Consider the following 11,435-nt stretch of genomic DNA (forward strand, 5'->3'; position numbering starts at 1 on the left):
CATGTCTAATCATGTGATGGGTTCTGGGTGTGGTAGACCTATAAAAGAAAGGCTAATGCTTAACACAGGAGATATGTGTGGAGGTGCTAGCCTCCAGAGTGTGATAAGGCTCCAGGACTGAGTCTGAAGGACTGGACACTTGTTTTTCCTTTGCCTAAGCTAAAGGCTATTTGTTTTCTGTTTTGCCACGTGGTTTATGGAGCAATAAACCTTTGAACTTTTGATGGAACGTGCCTCCTAAGTGTCAGCCGTCGCACTTGAGCGAGAGAAACCCCTACAATTGGTGGTAGACGTGCAGGCAGCGTTCCCAGCGGAGACGTAAGTCTGTTTTGAATGTCCTGGGTCAAGTCTGTTGTAAGCCAGCAAGCATTGCTGGGGAAAATGGAGGACCTGCTGAAACACTTGGTCCAGTTGCAATCACAGCAGGAGCAACGGCAGCAGATACAGCAAGAGACCAACAAGCTGTTGATGCAGCAGATGCAACAGAGCCAGCAGGAGCAACAGCAGCAGATGCAGCTTCTGGCAACCGCCATCCAGGGCAAGACGAGCGCCCCAACCCCAGGTCTGGCTGATGACACCCACGTCCGGAAGACGGTAAGACGCGCATTGCAGAAAATGACTCCCGGGGATGATGTTGAGGCCTTCCTGACGGTGTTTGAGAGGGTCGCTGAGAGGGAAAAACTTCCGCCAGAGCAGTGGGCAGAGGTATTGGTGCCTTACCTGACGGGGGAACCTCAGAAGGCGTACTATGATTTGACCTTGCAGGATGCCAAGGAGTATCACAAATTGAAAGCCGAGATTCTCGCACGTTTGGGGGTGACACTGACTGTTAGGGCACAGCGAATTCACTGCTGGGCCTATCACCGGGATAAACCGCCTCGCTCCCAAATGTTTGACCTGTTGCACCTGGTCCAGAAATGGCTGCAGCCAGAGTCCTCTAAGCCTGCACAGATGGTAGAACGGGTGATGATGGATCGGTTTGTGCATTCCCTCCCGAGGTCCATACAGACTTGGGTCGCCCAGGGTGATCCCCAGAATGCCGACGAACTGATCAGACTGGTCGAGAGATACCAAGGGATGGAAGGCTCCTTCGGGAGGCAGCTTCATGCCGTACTGGGGGTCCCAGAAAGGTGCTGAGTCCCAAAAAGGGGTGGGGTGTCCAAGGTCACAAAGGGCGGGGGAGGTGGTGCCCAAGGTCCCTACGGGTGATATTATTTGCTGGAGGTGCCACGGGCCCGGACATATAGCTGCCCGTTGTTCCCAGACCACTGAGCAGATGGACTGCAGCATGGGACGCCGTAGTTCATACTATGCATATCCAGCCTGCAGTGTGAACTCTCCGCCCAATGAGGGGCCTCAAGCGTGTTCTGTAAAGGTGAACGGTCGAGTAGTAATGGCGCTTTTAGACTCGGGGAGCTTAGTGACCCTGGTGAGGGCCACTTTCCCTCTCCACCTGCTCCCGGGAAAGAAGGTCAGCGTGCGGTGCATACATGGGAATGCAAGGGACTACCCTATGGCCAGGGTGGATATTGAAACAGCGTGTGGCACTGAGTCCCATGAAGTCGGCGTCGTTCGGGACTTGTTGCACCCTATAATTATTGGTCGGGATTTCTGTTTGTTTTGGGATTTGTGGGGTAAGGGTTCTGAGGTCGCTAGCAAGAGTAGGGAACCAATGAACCCTAAAAAGGTATCGCCACACCCAGAGACAGACAGGTTTCCTTTTTGTGTCCTGGTTGGGGATGAGGAGGAAGTGTCCCCTGCATCTGACATTCTGGAATTAGAGGTAACCGGTGAAAATTTTGGGACTGCCCAACATAGGGACCCAACTCTGAGGGAAGCCTTTAATAATGTCACAGTTATTAATGGGGTTGTACAGGAGCCGGGGGCAGACACAAGATTTCTCCATTTTCTGATGAATAGGGAGTTGTTGTACCGAGTCACGAAAATAAGGGAGGAGTTGATAGAGCAGTTGGTAGTGCCAGGTCCATATAGACGGAAGGTATTGGATATGGCCCATTCACACATCTTGGGTGGACACCTAGGGGTGGAAAAAATGCAGGAATGGGTTGTGCAGAGGTTCTATTGGCCTGGGTGTCACCGGGAAATAGTGAACTATTGCAGGTCTTGCCCTACATGTCAGCTAACTGCCCCCACTCCTCATTTCCGGAGCCCCCTTGTGCCATTGCCCATTATTGAAGTGCCATTCGAGAGAATTGCCATGGACTTGGTCGGTCCCTTAGTTAAATCAGCCCGGGGCCATCAGTATACATTAGTCATCCTGGACTATGCCACACGCTATCCTGAGGCAATTCCTCTGAGAAATTCTTCCTCGAAGAGTATAGCCCCCGAGTTGGTCCATGTGTTTTCCCGGACAGGTCTGCCGAAGGAGATTCTGACTGACTAGGGGACACCTTTCATGAGCCAGGTGATGAGGGAGTTATGCAAAGTCCTGAAAATCTCCCAGTTGAGGACCTCCGTGTACCATCCCCAGTCAGATGGTCTTGTTGAGAGATTTAACAAGACACTGAAGAGCATGCTGAGAAAAGCTATAGAGAAAGACGGTAGAGACTGGGACTGTCTCTTACCATATCTGATGTTTTCCATTCGTGAAGTTCCACAGGCCTCCACAGGGTTCTCACCGTTTGAGCTTCTATATAGCCGACATCTGAGAGGACTCCTGGATATAGCCAAGGAAACTTGGGAAGCCGAAGTTACGCCCCACAGAAGCGTCATTGAGCATGTGGCCCTGATGCAGCAGAGGATTGCAAAGGTGATGCCTATCGTGAAAGAACACCTCCTCCAGGCACAAGAAGCTCAGGCCAGGGTCTACAACCGGTCTGCAAGAGTTAGGCAGTTCAATCCGGGAGACCGAGTTCTTGTATTAGTTCCGACGGTGGAGAGAAAGTTCTTGGCCAAATGGCAAGGGCCATATGAGGTTGTAGAGAAGCTTGGTGAGGTAAACTATAAAATTTGCCAACCAGGTAGACGGAAACCAATCCAAGTCTACCATGTCAACCTCATCAAGCCATGGCAAGATAGAGAGCCGGCAGTAACTCCATCTTTGCTAAGCAACCCAGAAGGTGAGGTTGGAGGGGTTACTATAGCGGGGACGCTATCGAAGGCCCAGAAACAGCAGTGCCGGGAGTTACTCCAGAAGAACAGGGACCTGTTTTCAGAGTTGCCAGGGTACACGAAGGTCATAGAGCACGAGGTCCTGACAGAGCCACATGTGCGAGTGAACATGAAACCCTATAGAATTCCTGAGGCCCGTCGAGAAGTAATCTCCAAGGAAGTGGAGCGTATGTTGAAGTTTGGAGTCATTGAGGAATCCAAGAGCGGTTGGTCGAGCCCAATTGTCCTGGTCCCAAAACCTGATGGGGAGTGGAGATTTTGCAACGACTATAGGAAGTTGAATGAGGTCTCCAAGTTCGACGCATATCCCATGCCCCGCGTTGATGAGCTCATCGAAAGGCTTGGGCCCGCCAGGTATATAACCACCTTGGATTTGACGAAGGGGTATTGGCAGATCCTCATGGCACAGGAAGCCAAGGAGAAGACGGCGTTTTCTACACCAGATGGGTGCCTCCAGTATGTCCGAATGCCGTTTGGGCTACAGGGAGCTCCGGCGACCTTCCAGAGGGCTATGGATAGAATCCTTGCACCCCATAAGGCATACGCTGCTGCGTACCTGGATGATATCGTCATCTTTAGCCCGGACTGGGAGAGTCATCTGGAAAAGGTCAAAGCGGTGTTTGATGCTATAAGAGAGGCGGGGTTTACAATAAACCTGAAGAAGTGTGCCTTGGGTAAAGAAGAAGCTAAGTACCTTGGATATATAGTGGGTCATGGAGAAATAAAACCCCAAATCAGTAAAGTGGAGGCAATTCAAACATGGCCAAAACCAGTTTCCAAAAAGCAAGTTAAAGCCTTCCTGGGAATCATGGGATATTACAGGAGGTTCATCCCAAACTTTGCCACGATGGCTGCACCTCTGACTGATCTGCTAAAAGGGACAAAATCAGTAATGGTTAAATGGTCCGAAGAAACAGAGTCAGCCTTCCAAGAAATGAAAGAGGCTCTATGTAAGCAACCCGTTCTGATGGCCCCAAACTTCAAGAAAGAGTTTATTCTTCAGACAGATGCCTCAGATGTTGGGGTAGGAGCAGTCCTTTTCCAAGAACTACGTGGGGAGGAGCATCCTGTTCTCTATCTGAATAGGAAGCTGTCCTCGTCTGAAAAGAACTACTCAGTCGTAGAGAAGTATTTGGCCATACAGTGGGCGGTGGACACATTACGGTACTATCTGCTGGGACATAAATTTAGACTGATATCCGACCATGCCCCACTTAGATGGATGAGGGAAACAAAGGGTAGAAATGCTAGGGTCACCCGTTGGTTCTTAGCCCTGCAGGACTTCTGTTTCCATGTGGAACATAGGGCCGGGAAGCTGCACGGTAATGCTGATGCCCTGTCAAGAATCCCTTGTCTAGTGGGGGAAAGTGGCAAGCCCCACGGATTTAGGCAGAGGGGGGAGGTATGTAGCGTGGCTAAAGGTTGTCTAGTTGACGGGAGATATGTGTCACATAGGTGGCTTGCCGCTGTGATGTAACCATGCCTAACTATATGTTTCAGGACCTGTGGTGATGTCATAACCACATGTCTAATCATGTGATGGGTTCTGGGTGTGGTTAGACCTATAAAAGAAAGGCTAATGCTTAACACAGGAGATATGTGTGGAGGTGCTAGCCTCCAGAGTGTGTTAAGGCTCCAGGACTGAGCCTGAAGGACTGGACACTTGTTTTTCCTTTGCCTAAGCTAAAGGCTATTTGTTTTCTGTTTTGCCACGTGGTTTATGGAGCAATAAACCTTTGAACGTTTGATGGAACGTGCCTCCTAAGTGTCAGCCGTCGGACTTGAGCGAGAGAAACCCCTACAATATATATATATATATATATATATATATATATATATATATAGTGACAGAGTCACAGGAGAAGTAATGGGGAAGATACGTGTCACTGCATATGATGACATCAATGATGTAAAACCAGAACAGCTTCCTCCAGCACACTGCGTGTTGGGACGGTTTATATAAAGTTATATGATGGGCTCGTTTTAGTGGACCTCCATAGAGCAGGTGGGAGGAGGTCCACATATCTCCACATGGAGAGCCCTGACAGGACCTGTGTGATGTCAGTATCAGGTGATCAGTCACATGATGGAGGAGTCACATGGTCTGGGCTTAAATGGCTGACTGCCAAAGCTTCCAGTATTCAGTATGTGCCTGGAGAGAGAGCACTCCAGGAAAGTGTGTGCTGATCTGAACTGTGGACATTACTGCCTGTTAGCGGGCTGATCCCCCGTAGGTCTGCATTTCTTTTTGTTTCTTTGTTTTACTGTTTTGCCTAGAGGGCCGTGTTTACGTTCCACAGCTTGGTTTATGCTGCCTTCAATAAATCAAGCATTTTATTAAAGAGACAGTGTTCCAGTTATACCTCTGTGTCCAGCCAAGTGAGTAGCTTTGTGGTGTTAGAAGTGCGGGTAGCGTTTCCAGTGAACAAGTGTGACGGCCACAAGCCAGCGTACGATGTCAGGCAAGATGGAGGACCTGCTGAAACATCTGCTATAAGCACAGCAGCTCCAGCATTAGCAGCAACAGATGGTGCAGTAGGAGACACATACACTGCTTATACAGCAGATGCAGCAGCATCAGAAGCAGACTGACTTGTTTACAGAGGCGGTTCGTGGAAGGCCGGCAGCCCCTCCCTCAAGTCTTGGTGACGACACGAATGTCTTGAAGACGGCGAGCAATGCAAAAAATGACCCCGGGTGATGATGTGGAGGCCTTTTTGTCTGTGTATGAGTGGGTGGCGAAGCATGAGAAGCTGCCGCCAGAGCAGTGGGCGGAGGTGCCGACCCCTTATTTGACTGGTGAGCCCCAGAAGGCCTATTATGATTTGGGATTACAGGATGTGCAGGAGTATGCCAAGTTAAAGGCTGAAATTTTGGCACGCGCAGGAGTGACCATGTCAGTCACAACCCAAAGGGTTCACCACTGGGCGAATTATGGGGACAAACTGCCTCGGTCCCAAATGTTTGGCCTACTGCATCTGGTGCAAAAATGGCTGCAGCCGGAATCCTCCACTCCAGGCCAGATGGTTGAGTGCGTTGTCATGGACAGGTTCGTGCACTCACTTCCTAGGCTGATGCAGACCCGGGTTGCCCAGGGAGATCCCTAAAATGCAGATGAGCTGGTGGGCCTAGTGGAACAGTTCCAGGTGGTTGAAAGGCCCCTAAGAAAGCCAGGGGGTGGTTGGGCTACACTTATTAACCCTTTGTGTCTGTACTTGTACTGGATGGTGACCGATTCATGCAGTGTTGTAAATCCCCCTATGTCTTTTATTGAAGGCCGCACCGTACAATACAAGCAATTGTTACCATCCACTTTTCGGGTCCCCCCTATTTCCTTCATAGGTTGTAGCTTATGAGCAGCAGGACCCTAGTTCCTTTTATTATCTGCTGATTTTATGTGTTTTTCTGTAATGTCTTTATTGTCTGTACAAGTCCCCTGCGGAAATAAAAATGATTACTATTACATCTTTAACCCCTTCATGCCGCGGCCCTTTTTCGTTTTTGTGTTTTCGTTTTTCGCTCCCCTCCTTCCCAGAGCCATAACTTTTTTATTTTTCCGTCAATATGGCCATGTGAGGGCTTGTTTTTTGCGGGACGAGTTGTACTTTTGAAAGTCATCATTGGTTTTACCATGTATTGTACTAGAAAATGGGAAAAAAATTCCAAGTGTGGTGAAATTGCAAAAAAAAGTGCAATCCCACACTTGTTTTTTGTTTGGCTTTTTTGCTAGGTTCACTAAATGCTAAAACTGACCTGATATTATGATTCTCCAGGTCATTACGAGTTCATAGACACCAAATATGTCTAGGTTATTTTTTATCTAAGTGGTGAAAAAAAATTCCAAACTTTGCTAAAAAAAAAAAAAGCGCCATTTTCCGATACCCAAAGCGTCTCCATTTTTCGTGATCTGGGGTCGGGTGAGGGCTGATTTTTTGCGTGCCGAGCTGGCATTTTTAATGATACCACATTTGTGCAGATACTTTCTTTTGATCGCCCGTTATTGCATTTTAATGCAATGTCGCGGCGACCAAAAAAACGTAATTCTGGCGTTTCGATTTTTTTCTCGCTACGCTGTTTAGCGATCAGGTTAATTCTTTTTTTTATTGATAGATCGGGCGATTCTGAACGTGGCGATACCAAATATGTGTAGATTTGATTTTTTTTTATTGTTTTATTTTGGATGGGGCGAAAGGGGGGTGATTTAAACTTTCATATTTTTTTTCATATTTTTAAAAACATTTTTTTTTTACTTTTGCCATGCTTCAATAGCCTCCATGGGAGGCTAGAAGCTGGCACAGCACGATCGGCTCTGCTACATAGCAGTGATCTGATATTCGCTGCTATGTAGCAGAAATGCAGGTGTGCTGTGATCGCCGACCACAGGGGGGCGCTCACAGCAGGCCGGCATCAGTAACTATAGAGGTCTCAATGACCTCTATGGTTACCATCCTGATGCATCGCCGACCCCCGATCATGTGACGGGGGTCGGCGATGAGGTCATTTCCGTCCGCCTGGCCGGAAGTGCCGGTTAAATGCCCCTGTCTGCGTTTGACAGCGGCATTTAACAGGTTAATAGCGGCGGGTGAATCGCGATTTCACCCGCCGCTATTGCGCGCACATGTCAGCTGTACAAAACAGCTGACATGGCGCGACTTTGATGTGGGCTCACCGCCAGAGCTCACATCAAAGGGGGAGACACGACATGCGCAGTAATAGTACGGCGCATGTCATGAAGGGGTTTTAAAGGTGTTGTGTGCACATTACCTTAGATTGGAGGTATCCTTCAAGATCTGATTCAAAGAACTGCTTTTTCCCCACCAGGAGAAAATATTGTCCAGGTGTTTTTGGAAAGTTTTGACTCAAAAAAAAAACAAAAAAAACCATAGTTAAAAAAAACAAACAAGAATCCTACAAGAAGCAAATTGTATATTATATTTCCCAGAGGAGCATTGCACGGCGAATAAGCCTCCTTACCTTGACAAGCCAGAGATGGTATGTCACCCTCCATAAGGAGAAACGTTAGCTTTTTTTATTCATGGCTCACAGATATATATATACTAGCTATTTAACCCGTTCTACGCCCGGGTGGCGAGCATTTATATTGGTATATGGTCTCCATCCTGGTATGTGCTGCTCCCATCTTGCTCTCCCATCCTGTCATGTGCTGCTCCATCCTGCGCCCCCATCCTGTCATGTGCTGCTCCATCCTGCATCCCCATCCTGTCATGTGCTCCCATCCTGCGTCCCCATCCTGTCATGTGCTCCCATCCTGCGCCCCCATCCTGTCATGTGGTGCTCCATCCTGTGTCCCCATCCTGTCATGTGCTGTTCCATCCGTCGCCCCCATCCTATCATGTGCTGCTCCCATCCTGCACGCAGAGTGCGGGCGGCTGTGCAGAGTGCGGGCGGCTGTGCAGAGTGCGGGAGGCTGTGCAGAGTGCGGGAGGCTGTGCAGAGTGCGGGCGGCTGCGCGTGGCTGTGCAGAGTGCGGGCGGCTGTGCAGAGTGCGGGCGGCTGTGCAGAGTGCGGGAGGCTGTGCAGAGTGCGGGCGGCTGTGCAGAGTGCGGGCGGCTGTGCAGAGTGCGGGCGGCTGTGCGTGGCTGTGCTGAGTGCGGGCGGCTGCGCGTGGCTGTGCTGAGTGCGGGCGGCTGCACGTGGCGGTGCTGAGTGCGGGCGGCTGTGCTGAGTGCGGGCGGCTGTGCTGAGAGCGGGCGGCTGTGCTGAGAGCGGGCGGCTGTGCTGAGTGCGGGCGGCTGCGCGTGGCGGTGGTGAGTGCGGGCAGCTGCGCGTGGCGGTGCTGAGTGCGGGCGGCTGTGGTGAGTGCGGGCGGCTGTGTGTGGCGGTGGAGTGCGGGCGGCTGCGCGTGGCGGTGCTGAGTGCGGGCGGCTGCGCGTGGCAGTGCTGAGTGCGGGCGGCTGTGGTGAGTGCGGGCGGCTGTGTGTGGCGGTGGTGAGTGCGGGCGGCTGTGCGTGGCGGTGCTGAGTGCGGGCGGCTGAGGGTGGCTGTGGTGAGTGCGGGCGGGTGAGCGTGGCTGTGGTGAGTGCGGACGGCTGTGCGTGGCGGTGGTGAGTGCGGGCGGCTGTGCGTGGCGGTGGTGAGTGCGGGCGGCTGTGCGTGGCGGTGGTGAGTGCGGGCGGCTGTGCGTGGCGGTGGTGAGTGCGGGCGGCTGTGCGTGGCTCTGGTGAGTGCGGGCGGCTGTGCGTGGCTCTTGGTGAGTGTGGGCGGCTGTGCGTGGCTCTGGTGAGTGTGGGCGGCTGTGCGTGGCTCTGGTGAGTGTGGGCGGCTGTGCGTGGCTCTGGTGAGTGTGGGCGGCTGTGCGTGGCTCTGGTGAGTGTGGGCGGCTGTGCGTGGCTCTGGTGAGTGTGGGCGGCTGTGCGTGGCTGTGCTGGGCGCCGAGTGCTGGCGGCCTGAGCAGGCGGGGACACCGGCGCGCTGGGGGGGTCAGGTGCCAGAGTCGCCGCTAGCTCAGGCCCCCGGCACTTGCTATATTTACCTGTCCAACGTTCCACTGCTACGCGCCGCTCCATCTTCCGGGTCCTCTGCCTGTTCAGTCAGAGGGCGGCGCGCATTAAGCGTGTCATCGCGCCCTCTGAACCGTTCAGTTCAGAGGGCGCGATGACGCGTTAATGCGCGCCGCCCTCTGACTGAACAGTCGCAGGCGGAGGATGGAGCAGCGCGCATCACTGGAACGGGGAGAGGTAAATATCACATACTCACCCTCCTGGCTCGTCCCTGCTTCTCCGTTGGAGATCGCGGTGTGCGTTCACTGCTTACGCATACCGCGATCTCCTCCTGGGAGCGTCACTCTGTGGGGTCCAGCTTGCGCTTGCGCAGTCTATAAAGGCTTCGGACAGAGTGACGCTCCCAGCGTTATATCTAATATATAAAGCTGAATGTGTGTGTGTGTGTATGTATGTATGTATGTATGTATGTCCGGGATTGGCATCTGAACCGTAGCAGCTACAGCCACAAAATTTTGCACAGTCACACGTCTGGACCCCGAGAGCGTCATAGGCTATGTTGTGAGGTGAAATTTTAACCCCGCGCTTTCCAATTCACCAAACAATTTTGCCCCTATCTACATAATGGGGAAAAAGTGAAAGGAAAAGTGTTGGAGGCGTCGCAGCTACAGGCACAAAATTTTGCACAGTCACACGTCTGGACCCTGAGAGCGTCAAAGCTATATTGTGAGGTGAAATTTTAACCCCGCGCTTTCCAAGTCACCAAACAATTTTGCCCCTATCTACATAATGGGGAAAAAATGAAAGGAAAAGTGTTGGAGGCAAATTAACAGCTGCCAGATGTGAACAAGGGGGACTTAAAGAATGACAGCGATGGCACCAAAGAGTATATACTGTACAGTTGCTAAGGTGGGGCCCCAACATGGGATAATCACACCACCACGGGGATATGAACACACACACAAAATGCGCCACACACTACCACGTGCTCGAACACATATACCACCCTCAGTGCACATTTCACCACACATACACCAACCTCGCCACATAAAAGTAGAAACACAAAAGTCGCCGCTCAAAACTCGCCACGCGCAAAACTCTCCACATGCAAAACTCGCCACACGTGCAAAACTCGCCACACGCAAAACTTGCACACGCAGAAAAATTGCCACACGCAGAAAAATTGCCACATGCACAAAAGTTGCAACACATGCAAAAGTTGCCTCACACAAAACTTGCACATACTCAAAAGGCACCACACATAAAACTCGCCACGCGCAAAACTCGCCATGCGCAAAACTTGCTGCACACAACTTGCTACACTAACCTGTCACATGCAACTCGACACACAAAAAGTTGCTACACGCATGTCGCCACACAAAACTCATCTCACAAAAGTCCCTACATGCATGTCGCCACACGCAACTCAACACACACAACTTGACACACAAAACTCGCCCTAAAACACACACAAGTCTGGTATCCTTCAAAAATAAAAATCTGATTAATAAGCAGACAAACTACAAGAGCAACAAATGTACCATATAGGAATCCGGCAGCTGTCAGTCACATGACCAGTCTATTATGTGTATGTGTGAGCTAATATATACTGCCAGGGGGTGGGCTTACTGTTGGCTGGGGATTTATCAGGCTGCCATTTTAGCTTACAAATACTGAGGTAAAAATACTGACCAAATAACGTGTGAACGAGGGCTAATACAGGAGGAGATGGCATACAGCTATATACTATATACAGGAGATGACACACAGGTATATACTATTTACAGGGGAGATGACACACAGGTATATACTATATACAGGAGGAGATGACACACAGATATA

Source organism: Ranitomeya variabilis, chromosome 2 (genome assembly GCF_051348905.1).
Source record: "Ranitomeya variabilis isolate aRanVar5 chromosome 2, aRanVar5.hap1, whole genome shotgun sequence".
In the NCBI taxonomy this organism is placed as follows: domain Eukaryota; kingdom Metazoa; phylum Chordata; class Amphibia; order Anura; family Dendrobatidae; genus Ranitomeya; species Ranitomeya variabilis.